The sequence below is a fragment of the Hemitrygon akajei genome, chromosome 10 (genome assembly GCF_048418815.1).
Source record: "Hemitrygon akajei chromosome 10, sHemAka1.3, whole genome shotgun sequence".
Classification (NCBI taxonomy): Eukaryota; Metazoa; Chordata; class Chondrichthyes; order Myliobatiformes; family Dasyatidae; genus Hemitrygon; species Hemitrygon akajei.
The window spans coordinates 13,921,586-13,940,181 of record NC_133133.1 but is presented as its reverse complement, the minus strand read 5'-3'; the positions used below and the strand labels follow the sequence as shown (position 1 = coordinate 13,940,181).

Here is an 18,596-nt window from a genome sequence, read left to right as displayed (position 1 = left end):
AGGAACTCAGCAGTTCAGGAAGAATAGTTGGAAAGGAGCAGAGTCATATTTCAGGCCAGGACCCTTCATCAGGACTAGTTGGTACAACATGGTGAGCTGAAGGCCTGTACTAGATAGATAGATAGATAGATAGATAGATAGATAGATAGATAGATACTTTATTCATCCCCATGGGGAAATTCAACATTTTTTCCAATGTCCCATACACTTGTTGTAGCAAAAACTCCTTACATACAATACTTAACTCAGTAATAATATGATATGCATCTAAATCACTAACTCAAAAAGCATTAATAATAGCTTTAAAAAAAAAAAAAAAAAAAAAAAGTTCTTAAGTCCTGGCAGTTGAATTGTAAAGCCTAATGGCATTGGGGAGTATTGACCTCTTCATCCTGTCTGAGGAGCATTGCATCGACAGTAACCTGTCGCTGAAACTGCTTCTCTGTCTCTGGATGGTGCTATGTAGAGGATGTTCAGGGTTTTCCATAATTGACCGTAGCCTACTCAGCGCCCTTCGCTCAGCTACCGATGTTAAACTCTCCAGTACTTTGCCCACGACAGAGCCCGCCTTCCTTATCAGCTTATTAAGACGTGAGGCGTCCTTCTTCTTAATGCTTCCTCCCCAACACGCCACCACAAAGAAGAGGGCGCTCTCAACAACTGACCTATAGAACATCATCAGCATCTCACTGCAGACATTGAATATACAGTACTGTTCTATATTTTGCATTTTATGTTTTATATTCTATGATTTTTTTCCTGAACATGTTCAAGCAATGAAGTTTGTCTTGCATACTGTTCATCCAAATCAAATCATTACACAGTGCAGTAAGGTAAAATGCCAAATCACAAACACACGAGATTGTGGAGAGGAATAAACAACGTCAGCTGTTTATACCCTTCCATAGATGTTGCCTGATTTGCTGAGGAATTAATGTGCAATTTTCTTCTTCCAAGGATGCATTCACACCACCACATGAACAATTTTCCCCAGTGATCTTGATTAGAACATTTCAATATTAAATTCATATTTACTTTAAATAATGTGTTAAATAATGTGGTAGCAAGATGATATATTAGCGTGATACTGTTAACTCAAATGAATAAGATATATTCCAGTGTTATCTCTAAATTTCTATCCTTAATGAAATGATATTTGCATGTCAAGGTGCATCACCTCAAATAAGTATTTGAGAAGAGACATGTTAGAAATTTGTAATGAAATATCACAGTTTTCTATTATACCTCTATTATGAGTTTCCCAGAACTAAACACAAATATCAGAAAAAAATATGCTTCATTACAAAATCATCCTTTGACACATAATATATAATTTCATGAAATAATATGCCACAGGATGAGATAATTCAGTCCATCATGATGCCCTATAAAATAGGCTTCCAAAATTATATCAGTTGTATTACAAACTAGAAAGTTTCTTACAGACTAGATTAAAAGATAAAAGATCACCTTTATTTGTCACATGTACACCAGAGCATTGAAATATGCAGTGAAATGCATCATTTGCCTCAGCAACCAACAAAGTCTGAGGTTGAGGGGAGATTTAGGGAGACAGAAAGTGTGTGGTCATTCAAATGATTTACAGTCAGCAGTTTTATTTGTCACATGCACATCAAAACCTACAGTGAAATGCTTCCAATGCATCAATGACCAAAACAGTCCAAGGATATGCTGGGGACAGCCTATAAGTGACACCATGCTTCCAGCACCAACGTAATATGCCCACAATTTACTAACCCAAACCCGTACATCTTTGCAATGTGGGAGGAAACCATAGCTCCAGGGGGAAGCCCATGCTGTCATGGGAAAATGTATAGACTCCTTACATGTAGCAGTAAGAATTGACCCTCGATCAATTGAACTCCTGAGTCGAAATTCTTTGGCAAGCACCCCACCCAAATTGGCTAGGACTTAGCTGTTAGTGTGTTTGCATAATCGAGAAAGGAACTGGAAACCGAGTGTCATAGAACAATACAACATGGAAAGAGGCTCTTCAGCCCAACCCATTCTTGCCGACAATCGTGCCCACCTAGGTCGTCTCATCTGCCCATGTTTGCCCTATATCCCTCTAAACTCCTCTTATCCATGCACTTGTCCAAATGTCTCAAATTTTATGATTCTTCCTGTCTCAACCATTTCTTCTGGAAACTCATTTCATATACACACACCATCTGCATGCAGAATTTGCCCCTCAGGCACCTTATAAATCTTTCCACACTCACTTTAAACTGATGTCCTCCAGTGGTGTTTAGTTCCCCTTGATGTATACCCATCAGGATTTTACTCACTTCTATAAGGTCACCACTCAATCTCTTATGGTCCCTGGAATAAAGTTCCAGCTCTTTAACCTGCTTCAACTTAAGCCTCAAATCCTGACGGCATCCTCACAAATGGGGATGCTATGGGCCGACAAGGTAATCCACATTGCCTTACAGTGCCAGTGACTGGGGTTCGATTCCCACAGCATCTGTAATGAGTTTATATGTTTTCCCCATAACCACGAGTTTCCTCCACATGCTGTGGTTTCCCCCCACATTCCAAAATTGTGCGGTTTATTGGGTTAATTCTCAGATGATTGTAATTCAGAGGTGCAGGCTCATTGAGCCAGAAGATGTGTTACCATGTTGCATCATAAAAAAACAAAATCTTCTCTGCATTCTTTCCAGGTTAGTACTGTCCTTCTTGTAACATGGTGATCAAAATTATTTACCACACTTCAAGCGTCGTCTCACCAGTGTCTCGTATATTTTGGTTTGATTCCAACTACAAGGAATTAAGAACATATGAATATGAGAAATAGCTGCAGGAGAAGGTCATCTGGCCAATCAAGCCTTCCCACTGTTCAACAAGATCACACCTGATTTGGACATGGACTCAACTCCACCTACCTGCCTTTTTCGTATTCCCATTGTACAAAAATCTAACTGTGTCTTAAATGTATTTAGTAAGGTAGCCTCCACTGCTTCCCTGGCAGAGAATTCCATAGATACACTACTCCTTTAGAAAAGCAATTCTCCATCCTAAATCTATTCCCCCAAATCTTGAGACTGTGCCCCCTCATTCTAGTCTCACTTAACTGAAGAAAAAAAGCTTACCTGTCTATATCTTATCTATATCTTTCATAATTTTATACACTCAGTGCCCTCTTCATTAGGTACTCCTGTAACTAATAAAATGGCCACCTAGTGTATGTTCATGGTCTTCTGCTGCTGTAGCCCATCCACTTCAATGTACGATGCATTGTACATTCAAAGATGTTCTTCTGCACATCACTGTTGTAATGCGTGGATAGTTGAGTTACTGTTGCTTTCCTGTCAGCCTGCACCAATCGAGCCATTCTCCTCTGACCTCTTTCAATAAAAAGGGCATTTTTGTCCAGAGAACTGCTGCTCACTGGAATTTTTCTGTTTTTCTGTAAACTCTAGTGACCATTGCGCATGATCAGCAGCTTCTAACATACTCAAACCACCCAGTGGCAAAATCAGTAATATCACTACAAAGTCACTTAGATCATATTTCGTCTCCATTCTGCTGTTTGCTCTGAAGAACTGAACCACTTGACCATGTCTGCATGTTTTTATGCATTGAGTTGCTGCCACATGATAGGCTGATTAGATATTTGCTTTAATGAGCAAGTGAACGGCTGTAACTAATGAAGTGACTAATGAATGTATTTTTCTATAAGATCCTTTCTTATTCATCTGAATTCCAAAAAGCATAGTGGCAGGTGACTCAAATGCTCCTTAAGCTAATGTCTTCTTCTCTGAAGTCAACCTGCTGAACCTCCTCTGCATAGCTTCAAGATCCAATTTATCTTTCCCCAATAATGGAGTCCGGAAATGTATGCAATAATTCAGATTCAACCTCACCAATACTTTGTACAGTTGCAGCATAACCTCCCTGCTCTTTAATTCAATCCCCATTTCCCTTCCTGGTAACCTGTTGCAACTGCAGATCAGCATTTTGTAATTCACGCACCAACAGTCCCAGATCCCACTGCACAACAGCAGGCTGCAATCTTCCACCACTTACTTTATAATCCGATCTTCTAATCTTCATTACAAAGCAGTTTACCTCGCATCTTTACCAACGTGGTACTCCATCAGCCATACGCTATAAAATTGCATTTGCCTTCGGACTCATCCTGCAAGTTAGCCTTAAGGGAATTCGGAGCTAGGGTTCTCAAGTCTTGTACCTCTGAATTCTGAATTCTTTCCCCATTTAGAAAATAGTTGGCACCTATATTCTTCTACCCAAGTGCATAACCCCACATTACCCTCCTCTGTTTTCAACAAGCACTGATCAATCTTAAAATTGGTATAAAAATGAAAATTAATGCAACATCATCATATTGTCAGCAATTTTGGACCCTGATATTCAGGACATACTCTTTTCTCGTTGCTGCCATCAAGAAGGAGGTACAAGAGCCCCACACCACCAGGTCAGGAGACATTATTACCCTTCAACCATTAGGCTCCTGAACCAACATTCTCAACTTCATTCACCTCAACTGATAACTGATTGCATAATCTATGGACTCCCTTTCAAGGACTCTAAAGTCATTTTCACTGTTTTATTTATTTATCAATCTATCAATGTATTTACATATTTTTATTTGCAGTTTGCATTCTTTTGTGGATTTATTGTTCGTCAGTCTTTGTGTGTAGGTTCTTCATTGATTCTATTGTATTTTGTATTTTCAATTGTGAACATCTGTAAGAAAGTGAATCTCAAGGTAGTATTATGCCGATACATATGCACTTGAATTTTTAAAAAAATTACTTTAAACTCTTTTTATTTATTAAGCATAGCCATGATTTTTTAAATATGGCAGTTGCTAACCCAGCTTTTCCATATACGTTAACCAAAACAAAATGCCATAATTTACTATTATTATGAATTCACCAATGCAAAGATCTAATCACTTGGTTTTGTTACAAGAGGTCAGATATCAGTAATCGGTGAGTGATTCAAATTTATGCAGTTCTACCACCATCATCCTCACCCCATCAATCTTGTGTTGGTCGAGGGAGTGTATAAAGCTTCAATAAGACCTCTTTACAACATAGAACAATGCCTTATAAAACTATTAAGTGATATTGAGCTTCACAATTTGCAATACCTTCAAGGCAACTTATTCAAACTGAAATGGCTAATCCCTCCATAATCCTGCTGAGGTTTTCTCTCATGTAGCTGGTATGCCAATAGGAGCTAATCTGAAGAAATACTTTGAAAAATTGGCATTAGTGTCATTGATACTTCACATGACAGGTCAGTCATGGTTGACTTAAGGTAAAGATAAACACTGTCCATCACATTGGATCCATTAAAAGCAAAAGATTAGAGAATAATGAAAACAAGAATAATTACCATGGCTTGTAATAAAGACTTCATACATAAAATTTATAAACAAAGAGTTCCCAATGGCTCTCAGTGCACTGGGAGATACCCTATAAGACCATATGACATCGAAGCAGAATTAGGCCATTCAGCCCATTGAGACTACACCTCTATTTCACCATGGCTGATCCATTTTTCCTCTCAGCCCCAATCTCCTTTCAATCTTGCCCTTCATGTCCTGACTAATCAAGAATATATCAACCTCTGTCTTAAATATATCCAATGACTTGGCCTCCTCGGCAGTCTGTGGCAATGAATTCCACAGATTCACCGTTCTTTGGCTAAAGAAATTGCTCCTCATCTCTATTCTCAAAGGACACCTCTCCATTCTGAGGCTGTGTCCTCTGGTCCTAGACTCCTCTAATAGAGGAAACATCCTCTTCACATCCACTCTATCGAGGCCTTTCAACATTCAATAGGTTTCAATAAGGTCACCCCTCATTCTTCTGAATTACAGTAAGAACAGGCCCAGTGCCATCAAACCCTCTTTATATTCCATTATCATTGTAGAGTCATAGAGTCATTGAGTCAAAGTGTCATTGAATCATAGTGCCATTGTGTTGTAGAATCACAGTGTTGTAGAAATATTCAATTATTTATGTAGAATCACAGTATCATGATGTTGTAGAGTCCTAGTGCCATTAAGAAACTCCATTATTGTTGTTGATTAATCATATCATTGAGATATACAAAGAAAAAAATACCCTTCTTGTAATGATCAATAATATTAAATTATATTAGACTACAGTACTATGCAAATTATTAAGCATATATGTACAGCTAGGGTGCCTAAAGCCTTTGCTCAGTATTGTATTTGTCAACATGGAGCAGACAGCCAGTTTGAAAATCTGGCAGGAGCGAAGGATGTTAGGAATGACAAGGGTCAAATGCTATGGGAGGGGCATGGGGCAGGTGGCAGAGAAAGAGTGCCAGGGCAGGAAGTAATGCAGATGCAGACACACAATCCTGAGACACCAGGCAAGATCATTTGATTCCAAACAATTGGTTTATTGATCGTTACATAATGTATCTCTGGTGCTTCCTGCTTCCTTCCTTCTCCCTTCCCTTTTTCTCAACCATGATTCCCATCTCCCTGCCCCCTTCCCACTCTCACTCCCCAATAGGATCAGGTATGTTGATTCAGAATCAGGTCATTCTCATGGCCATCAGTGCACTGGGAGATATTCCATTATTCTAGAAGAGTCACAGTGTCATGGTGTCATTGAGTCGTGGTATCATGGTGCTTTAGAGTCATTGTGTCAAATCAAAATCATGTTTAACATCACTGACAAATGTAATGAAATATGTTATTTTTTCACAGCAGCAGTACAGTGCAATACATAAAATTACTACAATACTGTGCAAAAGTCTTAAGCACCCTAGAGTGCTCTCTGTCTGTCTGTCTGTCTCTCTCTCTCTCTCTCTATCTATATATTTTAATTATTATTTATTAGTATATATATCAAAACATACAGTGAAGTGCATCATTTACATTAACAACCAACACACTCGGAGAATGTGCTGAAGGCAGCCCGCAATGTCGTCATGTTTCTAGCACCAACATAACATGCCCAAGGTATTCAGCAGGACAACAAGCAGCCCACATACAGAAAGACAGACACAACAGCAAAAAATACCTGTTCCTACACCGTATCCTGTTTCCATCCAAGGGGTCAGTGTGGACATGGTGGAGGATTAAAAATACCTGGGGATACAAATTGACAATAAACTGGACTGGTCGAAGAACACTGAGGCTGTCTACAAGAAGGGTCAGAGCCGTCTCTACTTCCTGAGGAGACTGAGGTCCTTTAACATCTGCTGGATGATGCTGAGGATGTTCTACGAGTCTGTGGTGGCCAGTGCTATCATGTTTGCTGTTGGGTGTTGGGGCAGCAGGCTGAGGGTAGCAGACACCAACAGAATCAACAAACTCATTCGTAAGGCCAGTGATGTTGTGGGGGTGGATTGGGACTCCTTGATCTCTTGACCTTTCAACCTTGGGCCTCCAATCCCAGTACAGGCCACTTTCATGCCTCTGACCACCTCACTTCAGCCCAGGTCTCACTGACTCGGACGTCTGATGTCTCATCTTGCTGAATGCCATTACAAATCTTCTGAAGTAAAAAATAGTGATTGTCAGCTGTGATCACAAGACATTCTGCATATGCTGGAAATCCAGAGCAACACACACAAAATGCTGGAGTAAGTCAATAAGTCAGGTAGCATCTGTAGAAATGTTTTAGTAAAGATGCTTCATCAGGACTGGAAAGGAAGAGGCGAGATGCCAGAATAAGAAGGTGGGTTTAAGGGAAGGAGAACAAGCTGGAAGGTGATAGGTGAAGCTAACTGGGTGGGTAAGAAGCTGGGAGGTGATAGGTGGAAAGAGTAAGGGCCTGTTAGGAGAGGAGAGTGGACCATAGGAGAAGGACAAGGGACACCAAGGAGAGGTAATAATGGGTGAGGAGAAGAGGTAAGAGGCCAGAATGGGGAGCTGAAGAAGTGGGAATTGGGAGAGGGAAAAGTACCATAACGTCGAGAAATTAATGTTCAGGTCATCAGGCTGGAGGCTACCTAGGCGTAATATGAATTCTTGCTCCTCCAACCTGAGAGTGGCCTCATCATGGCAGAAGAGGAGGCCAAGGACCAATATGTCAGAACAGCAATGGAGAACAGAATTAGAATGGTTGGCCACTGGGAAATCCACTTTTTGTGGATGTGGAAGTGCTCAACAAAGTGGCCCCCCAATCTACACTGGGTCTCGCCACATCGGGAGAACCAGATAGAGTAGAAGACCCCAACAGGTTCACAGGTGAGATGTTGCCTCACCTGGAAGGACTGCCTGGGGCCCTGAATACAGGTGAGAAAAGTGAACCGGCAGGTGTAGCACTTCTGTCACTTGCAGGGAAAAGTGCTGAGAGGGAGAGTAATGGGGAAAGAGGAATGGACCAAGAAATCATGGAGGGTGTGATTCCCATGGAAAGATTAGAATGGGGAAGAGGTAAGATGTGTTTAGTGGTAGGATCCTGTTGAAGATGGCAGAAGTTGTGAAGAATGATGTGTTGGATGCAGAAGCTCATAGGTGGTAGGTAAGGACAAGAGGAACTCTATCCCTATTAAGGTGGTGGGAAGATGGGGTGAGCAGAGATGTCTGGCATGTGCATGTGAGAGCCACATCAATGGTGGAGGAAGGGAAAGCACGGTCTTTGAAGAAGTGAAGTTGTGGAAAGTAAAGCTTCGTCCTAGGAGAAACTGCAGTGGAGCCAAAAGAAATGAGAAAAAGAAATGTCATTTTTACAGGAGGCAGGGTGAGAAATGTTATAGTCTAGACAATTGTGGGTTGTCAGAAGAGTTAGGCATGGGACTATCAATGTCTTCCCATAAAAAGAAAGACACAAACTGTAAAAATCCCATAAAACTCCAGAATGACAGAAACACCATCAGAAGTTCCAAAGACCTCACCCCTGGGAGGGTATTAGGCATGCAGCTAGCAATTTCATCCCATAAAAACACAGTGCTACAGAAATGCCAACAATAGCTCCAAAAACCTCACCCCTGGGAGGGGATGTTTGAAGATGGGATACTCCTGGGGTCAACTTGGAAGTCTGGCCCAGTACAGAGGACTCTGGGGAGCTGCTGTCAGCGGCCTGTGGCCCAGTAGGGGTGACAGGCTTAATTAAGTAAGTAAGCAATTATTGATGTTGTTGTTCCATCTGCAAAATTGTAAATGAAATACCAAGTACTTAGCAGTGGATATCATCTAACTCATTACAGAAATGCAGTTTTTTCAGTAACCAAAACTGGGAACTAAATATTCAGAAACAACAGTAATAAAGGAAAAAAAGGTGGGTTTAGCACTATTAATGAGTGCAAAAATGGGTCCTTGCCATGCACTCATAATTGAACTTTATAGTTAGCACTGTTTTAACATTCAGGACCTCCGGTGGGAGAACCATATCTCCTTTGTTACAGAAAGGCTTGTGGAAGTTGGTCAGAATCCATCTTTGCCAGAACATACTGGTATAATTCTGTATCACAGAGAGCATTGTCACGTTAGCCATTACTGTCTTGTTTGTTGAAGTATCTTCTCATAATATACAAAAACTACGGAAAACTCTCAGGACAGCAGAAAGGCCATTGTCTGCAGTATACCATCACTGCAGGATTCCGGATCTTCAAATCATCTTTAAAGTTTCCTCCCCCAGGCAGTTAATCTGATCAACCATTCTAATTATCCACCCCCACCCTGTTCTATCTATTACCTCAGTCACTGCACTGTTAACACTTTAAAGCAATTTTTATAACGCTGATTACATTGTGAATACATAATGGCATTAATGTACTTATACTCGTTTTATTCCATATTAATACATTAACCTGTGAATTTGTTTTTATATGATTCTTTGTTCCTTATAATGTTTGAATGTTGTTTTTTGTTGCAAATTCTGAATACATATAAATGTATGTGGTGAATAAAGTTCATTGCAGATTCTTCATCCTTAAGGGATGACATTCATGCAATTGTAAGAGGTAATCTTGGCTCAGCAAATAATGGTGTATTGTTGAATTAGAATCAGTTTGGGTGGAGATACAGATTATAAAACCATAAGACAATAAGACATAAGAGCAGAATTAGGCCATTTGTCCTATCAGGCCTGTACTACCATTCAACCATGGCTGATTTATTATTGTTCTCTACTCCATTCTCCTGCTTTCTCTTTGTAACCTCTGACACTCTCACTAATCAAGAACCTATCACCCTTCTCTTTAAATATACCCAATGAATTGGCTTCCGTGGCTGTTTGTAGCAATGAATTCCACAGATTCACCAGCTTCTAGCTAAAGCAATTTCTCCTCATTTTTGTTATAAAGAGATGTCCTTGTAATCTGATGCTGTGACCTATAATCCTAGACTTCCCACACTAGAGGAAACATCCTCTCCATGACCACTCTATTAATAGTCAATAGGTTTCAAAGAGATCCCCCCCTCATTCTTCTAAACTCCAGAGATTACAGACCCAGAGCCATCAAACACTCCTCAAACTTTACCCTTTAATTTCTGGAGTAATTATTATGAAATTCCTCTGGACTCTCTCCAATGCCAGCACATCCTTTCTTAGATAGGAGGTGAGGTGGCACTACGGTAGCGTAGCGGTTAGCTCGATGCTATTGCAGCTCTGAGCTTTCTGAAGTTCAGAGTTCAATTCAGGTGCCATTTTGTAAGGGTCTCTGTACGTCCTCACCGTGGAATGTGGGAGTTTCCCCGGGAGCTCAGGTTACCTCCCACAGTTCAAAGACATATCAGGTAGATTCATTGTTCAGGGTAAATTGTTTCGTAATTAGATTAGGGTTAATTGGGTTTGTCAGTGTTTGTTGGGGTGGTGTGCTTCACTGTGTCGTTGAAATAAATTAAAATTTTAAAAAACTGCTCACAATACACCAGGTAATTACACTCATATGGTCATTTACCGAAATGCAATCGATGGTCACAATTCGCAGAGGATGTCAGAATCTGTTTTATTAGTACTAGCATGTGGAATTTGTGGTTTTGAAGCAGCAGTATTTTGTAATACATAAAAACATTATAAATTACAATAAGAAAGGTACATATATATTAATTAAATTAGTGCAAAAAGAGAACAAAAAATGAGGTAGTGTTGATGGGTTCATAAATCTGATGGCAGAAGGGAAGAAGCTGTTCTTAAAATGTTGAGTACGTGTCTTCAAGCTCCAGTACCACCTCCCTGATGGTTTTAATGAGAAGAGGTCATGTTCTAGATGATCAGTGTCCTTAATAATGTTTGCCACATTCTTGAGACATTGCCTTTTGAAGATGTCATCGATAGCGCCCCTGACGAAGAGAGCTGAATATACAACTGTCCAATCCTGAGCTTTGGAACCTCCATACCAGGCAGAGATGTAGCCAGTCAGAATACTCTCCATGGTACGAACATCTGCAGAAATCAGGAAACACTTCAGATAGCATCTACAGAGAGAGTAATATCTTAATCTTCACTCTGACTTTCTGACAGATTTGGGGTTTGGCCTTTTTCAGTTCTGGATTTTAATTTCATTTTGCATTATTTTCCATTTAAAGGAAATCATCCAAGTTTAAACTTTATAAAAATATTGGTCGGCATTTTCTTTGAAAACTGCCCTTCTCTTTGATGAATAGCTTTTCCATTTTGTCGAGAATATTGAACACACTACATTTAAGATGAAGACTTTTGCTTGAAGAAAGTTTTTTTTAATTGAAAATAAATTGAAAATGAAAATCACCTTGCAGCTGGTGGAATATATATTTGCAACTCCTATGCCCTTGGCTGATCTGAGAAGCTGACACTTGGCTCTGCCATTTTCATCTCCACTGTAATCTATTACCAATCTAAATTGGTTTAGGTCAGCTGTCATGGCTTATGCAGTACGTATTGATAGTTTCTGTATTAGTTGCTTGCAAAATTAATTTTAACTTAAGTCTGTTCAGATCAGAGTTCAATCAAAGCTATATGACTGCTCACATTACTGAGCATTTTTTTAAAACATTCATTCATATTTAAAACTAAGTTAGTCATTTGGACCCTCTAGTCTACTATGCAAAAAGACCATGCATTATTGGTTAGAACCACAACTCCAAATTCAATTGACCATTCACCTTGCTTTTTAAGAATATACTTTGGCCTTGGGTGTATGGCTCAGACATAGTTTTATAGGATCATAGGATTAGTTTTTGAGGACAGCATGGGGCCACATTAGGGGTAGCAATAGGGATAAGGGGAGTGAGAATTCAGGGGATATAAAAGAAGGGTTAGGGGAAGGAAGCGGAGGTCACAGATAGGAGCACTCCGAAGTTGGAGTTCTCAAGGATGGTGGTCTAGCGTCTGAGGTCTGCAGCACCCCAAGAATGAGAGCCAGGTCAGCCAGTCCTGGGGTCAGAGTTCAGAGGTAAATGAGTCCTATGATTGGAGACCTGGGGTCAGTTGAATTTCAGGATTACAGTTGCTCTTTGTTTTTGTGTCCAACTATATTCTGTATTCTGTTTTTTCTTTCCTTTCTACTACCTTTGTGTACTTATGATTGGAATGATTAGACAGGAATATAATACAAACAAAAGCTGAATAGCCTGACTGTGCTCAACCAAGTTCCTCTAGATTAGAGATCTAGGAGTCCTTGTTCATCAGTCACTGAAGGTGAATGAGCAAGTGCAGCAGGCTGTGAAGAAGGCTAATGGAATGTTGGCCTTTATTACAAAGGGAATTGAGTACAAGAGCAAGGAAATCCTTTTGCATTTGTACAGGGCCCTGGTGAGACCACACCTGGAGTATTGTGTACAGTTTTGGTCTCCAGGGTTAAGGAAGGACATCCTGGCTATAGAGGAAGTGCAGTGTAGATTCACGAGGTTAATTCCTGGGATGTCTGGGCTGTCTTACGCAGAGAGGTTAGAGAGACTGGGCTTGTACATGCTGGAACTAAGGAGATTGAGAGGGGATCAGATTGCAACTTATAAGATTATTAAGGGATTGTTCAAGATAGAGGCAGGAAATATGTTCCAGATGCTGGGAGAGTCCAGTACCAGAGGGCATGGTTTGAGAATAAGGAGTAGGTCATTTCGGACAGAGTTAAGGAAAAACTTCTTCTCCCAGGGAGGTGTGGGGGTCTGGAATGCACTGCCTCGAAGGCAGTGGAGGCCAATTCTCTGGATGCTTTCAAGAAGGAGCTAGATAGGTATCTTATGGATAAGGGAATCAAAGGATATGGGGACAAGGCAGGAACTGGGTATTGATAGTAGATGATCAGCCATGATCTCAGAATGGCGGTACAGGCTCAAAGGGCTGAATGGTCTACTTCTGCACCTATTGTCTATTGTCTATTGTCTATTATCCCACCTCAGGCTAGAATGTACAATTTCGTGATCAGATTTTCTCTCTGTTTTTTTTTTTGTTTTCAACTGTGTTGAGATCAGTGAAATCATTCCCTGATTACTCAGTTGCTAAGAACCTGATCACTGGAGACATGAATCTCTGGAAGCATGGAATTTCCTATCTTTTGCACTGGCAAGGACCCTCCATTTCCAGACCCCAGTGAGATGGCTCAGTGCAACTGGACAGCTGAATACTGAGAAGTTTCTGGACAAGTAAGACCACAGCAACTCAGGAGGCAGAATAAGGAAGGAGTGAAGCTCCTTAATTAAGTGTTCATCACCGTTTGATAACAGGCAACAAGCTATGTGGATGCTGGAAATTGTTTTATAATCATGGCCAAGCAATGATAGTGGGACAAGCACTTTTGCTAAATGTAGCAAACATTGTCCAAGAGGAGCATTTGTTGGCTCTGGGCTTGACCTCATTGCAGTTTAAATGAATGAGGGGGAATCACATTGATATCTATCAAATATTGCTATCTAGATAAAGTGGACATACAGAGGATGCTTCCAAAAGTGCGTAAGTTTAGGATCAGAGGACACACCCTCAGAATAGAAGGATGTCCCTTCATAACAGAGATGTGGAGTAATTTCTTTAACCAGAGGGTGGTGCTTCTGTGGAATTCATTGCAACAGCTGACTGTGGAGGCCAATTCATTGGATATATTTAAAATGGAGGTTGATAGGTTCTTGATTAGTAAGGATGACAAAGGTTATGGAGAGATTGAGGTTGAAAGGAATAATACGGCAGCCTTGACTGAATGGTAAAACAGACTTGATGGGCCAAATAGCCGAATTCTGCTTGTATATTTTATGGTCTTATCGTCAATTATCACTAACCCAGGGTTTGTGACACTTCACAAGTGAAATCTAACTTTCAGTTCAATTACAGCTCATCATTGACTGCAGTTGTTAACCCAACGCCCATGGACATTTGACCTCATGGAGTCTGGGTCTAAATGCTGGAACATCTATCCTAACTGCACAGTGGAATCACTTGGTCTGCAGTTCACCAAGTAAGCTCACCAACACATTCTCAAGAACCATCCCAAAGACTCACAAACCATGAGTGAAGAAATTCTGCTCCTCTCAGCCCTAAGACTGAATGCTTTTCTAAATTCTATCACTCCATTCTCAATAATCAGAGAACCATAGAACATTACAGCACAGAAACAGGCCCTTCAGCCCTTCTTGGCTGTGCCAAACCATTTTTCTGCCTAGTCCCACTGACCTGCACCTGGACCATATCCCTCCATACCCCTCTCATCCATGTAGATATCCAAATTTTTCTTAAAATGTTAAGAGTGAGCCTGCATTTTATCCACTTCATCTGGCAGCTCATTCCACACTCCCACCACTCTCTGTGTGAAGAAGCCTCCCCTAATGTTCCCTTTAAACTTTGCCCCCTTTACCCTTAACCCATGTCCTCTGGTTTTTTTCCTCCCCTATCCTCAGTGGAAAAAGCCTGCTTGCATTCACTCTATCTATACCCATCATAATTTTATATACATCTATCAATATCCTTCCTGTAATTAGGTGACCAAAACTGCACACAATACTCCAAATTCAGCCTCACCAATACCTTATACAACCTCGTAACATTCAGAATCTATCAGAGCCCATCAAAACTTTTAAGAACTTCATCTCCACTTGGGAATCCAGTGGTCCTGTCGTAAAAAATCAAGGTAACAATTACTTTGGGTGTCACAAATCATCCCACATTCAGAACACAGTTAAATTTCAACTTAATTGAATCGGAACTCTGAGTGAACATTTTCTTATGTTACATTTTTATCACATTATCAAAGCTACAAGAGACACTGAGGATTAATGAGTATCTGTACTTTTATGCATCAGTGCCACAAATGTAAACACCACATAAAACCTCATATTACTTTTGGGGAGCCCCAACCTGACGGCATGAACTTCAATTACTTCCCCTCCCACTTTTCTCTTTTTCCATTCCACACTCCAGCTGCCCTCTTAGCTCTTTTCTTCTCCTCAACTGCCCATCATCTTTCTCTGGAGCACCTCTTCCTTCCCTTTCTCCCCTGGTCCACAACCCCCTCCTGTCAGATTCCTTCTTCTTCAACCTCTTCCACCTATCAGTTCCCAGCTTCTTACTTCATTCCCCACCCCCACCCCACCACCAATCAACCTTCCCCTCAGCTGACTTTTCCAATTACCTGCCAGCTTGTATTCTTTCCCCTCCTGCCACCTTTTTATTCTGGCTTCTTCCTCCTTCCTTTCCAGTACTGATGAAGAGCCTGAGACTGAAACATCAACTGTTTATTCTCCTCCACAGCTGCCACCAGACCTGCTGAGTTCCTCCACCATTTATTGCGTTACTCAGCATAATTTTCAATTTGTGCCATGTTATTACATGCCTGATATTTTAATTAAAAGCAAAAGTGGAGTTGAATTCAGCAATAAAGTAAAAGTAATTGGTTTCAACAGAATAACATTAAGTCATTCTCTGAACATATTTTTAAAAATAATTAAATTTAACCATTTAACTTTTACCACAGTAGAGATTTACCTTTTTTGTTCTGTCTGTCCTGAACTCAAAAAATTCCAAGCATTTTAGAGTCTAGTTTTGAAAAGTTTCCTTTTTATGATGATGTAACATCTACCACTAATGGGAGGAAAAAGTATGTTGTTAATGGCAAGACCCATAACAGCACTGATGTATAGAAAGATCTTGTGGTCTAAATCCATCGCCCTCTGAGAGACATGATATGTCACCAAAGACTCGCAAATTTTTACAGCTGAACCATGGAGAGCATGCTAACTGGTTGCATCACTGTCTGATGTGGAAGGTCCACTTCACAGGATCAGAAAGTTTTAACTCAACCAGTTCCATCCTAGACATTAGCCTCCTCAACATCAAGGACATCTTCAAAAGGCGATGCCTCAAAATCGTGGCATCCGTCATTAAGGGCACCCTCCATGAAGCCCTCTTCTCATTGCTATCATCACAGAGATACAGAAGCATGAAGACACACTCTCAACATTTCAGGAACAGCTTCTTCTCTTCTTCCATCAGATTTCTGAATGGACAATGATCCCATGTACATTATCTCACTATTTTTTCTTTTTCTCCCCCTCTCTTTTTGTATGACTTACTTCTTTTTAATTTTATATATATATATATTTTATTGTAATTTATAGTTTTTAATTATTATAAAACCATAAGGTATAGGAACAGAATTGGGCCATTTAGCCCATCGAATCTGCTCCACAATTTCATCATGGCTGATCTAATTTTCCCCTTAGCCACAATCTCCTGCCTTCTCTCTGTACCCCTTCACGCCCTGACCAATCAAGAACCTATCAACCTCTGCCTTAAATGTAGATAAAGACTTGGAATCCACAGCTGCCTGTGGAAAGAATTTCACAGATTCAGCAGTCTCTGGCTAAACAAATTCCTCCTCATTTCTGTTCTAAAAAGACACCCTCTATTCTGAGGTTGTGTCCTCTAATCTTAGACATGCTCACCATAGGAAACATCCTCTCCACATCTACTCTATCTAGGTCTTTTATCATTTGATAGGCTTCAATGAGCTCACCCCTCATTCTTCTGAATTCTTGTGAATACAAGCCAAGAGCCATCGAACGCTCTTCACATGACAGGCCATTCAATCTTGGAATCATCTTCATGAATCCCCTTTGAACCCCCTCCAGTTTCAGCACATCCTTTCTAAGATAGGGGCTCAAAACTGCCCCTATCCTGTCCAAGGACTCCCAAGTCCCTTTGCACCTCAGTTTTTTTGTATATTCTCTCCATTTAGCAAATAGTCAACCCTTTCATTTCTTCTACCAAAATGCATGACCATAGACTTCCAGGCACTGTATTCCATCTGCCATTTCTTTACCCATTCTCCTGTCCTTTCTAAGTCCTTTTGTAGCCTCTCTACTTCCCCAACTACCTGCCCCTCCACCTTTCTTTATATAGTCTACAAACTTTGCAACAAAGCCATCAATACCATCATACAAATCATTAACATGTAATGTAAAAAAGATTTGGTCCCAACACAGACCCCTGTGGAACACCACTAGTCACCGGCAGTCAGCCAGAAAAGGCCCCTTTTATTCACACTCTTTGTCTCCTGCCAATTAGCCATTACCTTATCCATGCTAGGATTTTTCCTGTAATACCATGGACTCGTAGCTTGTTAAGCAGCCTCATGTGTGACACCTTGTCAAAGGTCTTCTGAAAATTCAAGTATAATATATTGCAATATACTGCTGCCGCAAAACAACAAATTCACAAGATATGCCAGTGATGTCAGAAGCAGGGTTGATATCACCAACATACGTCACAAAAATTGTTGTTATGTGACAGCAGTACATTGCAATACATAATAATAAAAACTGTTAATTACAGCAAATATATATATAGTATTTATATATATAGTTACATTTAAAAAGTAGTGCAGAATAAGGAAAAAACAAGAGTTAGGTCGTGTTCATAGGTTCAATGTCCATTTAGGAATGGCAGAGAGGAAAAAGTTGTTCCTGAATCACTGAGGCTCCTGTACCTCGTCCCTGATGGCAGCAATTAAACCTAATTCTGATTCTGATTCTGTGAGAGGCCACATAAGTAGATAAAGTGACAAAGAAAGTGTGAAGCATGCTTACTTTCAATTGTTGGGGTGCTGAGAATAAAAGTAAGGAATTTAAAATTTGGACGGAGTAAAGCATATAGAACTCTAATCCCCCTATTACAGGAAGGATGTGAAGGCTTAGGAAATGCTTTAGATGATGTTTACCAGAAAACTGTCTAGAGCTATATGGAGAGTTTTTTTTGGGTATTTGATCCTTCACAATATTCCGCGTGGGAATTTAAACTGGAGGTGGCACTGTTTTTTTTTACGAGGCCGAGTTGCAAGCTCGACATCAACCCGGCACGGATAGAAAGTGCACTCAGGAGCGGTCTGTCACTGGATTGAACTCAGGAACCTCCATTCTCAAGCCCGGCGCTGATCTCACTGCACCACCAGCCAACCTGCAGGTTGGGCAAGCTTGTGTCGTTTCAGTATGAGAGTCAGGTTTATTCTCACCTACATACAGAGCCTTGAAAAAGTATTCAGCCCTCCAACCCTTTGGTTACATAAATGAATATTACAACCCGGGCAACACACACAAAATGCTGGAGGAACACAGCAGGTCAAGCAGCATCCATGGAAACAAATGAGCAGTCAACCTATCAGGCCAAGACAGTTCTTCAGGACTGAAAAGGAAGGGGAGAGATGCCTGA

General features: G+C 40.5%; 1 long non-coding RNA gene across 2 annotated transcripts; it reads right to left on the bottom strand.

Moving 5' to 3' along the window:
• Positions 1–11,053: 11,053 nt before the first annotated feature.
• Positions 11,054–16,364, bottom strand: LOC140734049 (uncharacterized). 2 transcript variants are annotated; one of them, XR_012100451.1, is made up of 3 exons: positions 15,876–16,364; positions 14,913–15,003; positions 11,054–11,372 (listed from the first exon to the last, which is right to left on the bottom strand). It is a non-coding gene; the product is annotated as an uncharacterized lncRNA (long non-coding RNA). The 2 variants fall into 2 exon arrangements; XR_012100452.1 differs by lacking the exon at positions 15,876–16,364 and adding an exon at positions 15,523–15,654.
• Between the last annotated feature and the right edge of the window lie 2,232 nt (positions 16,365–18,596).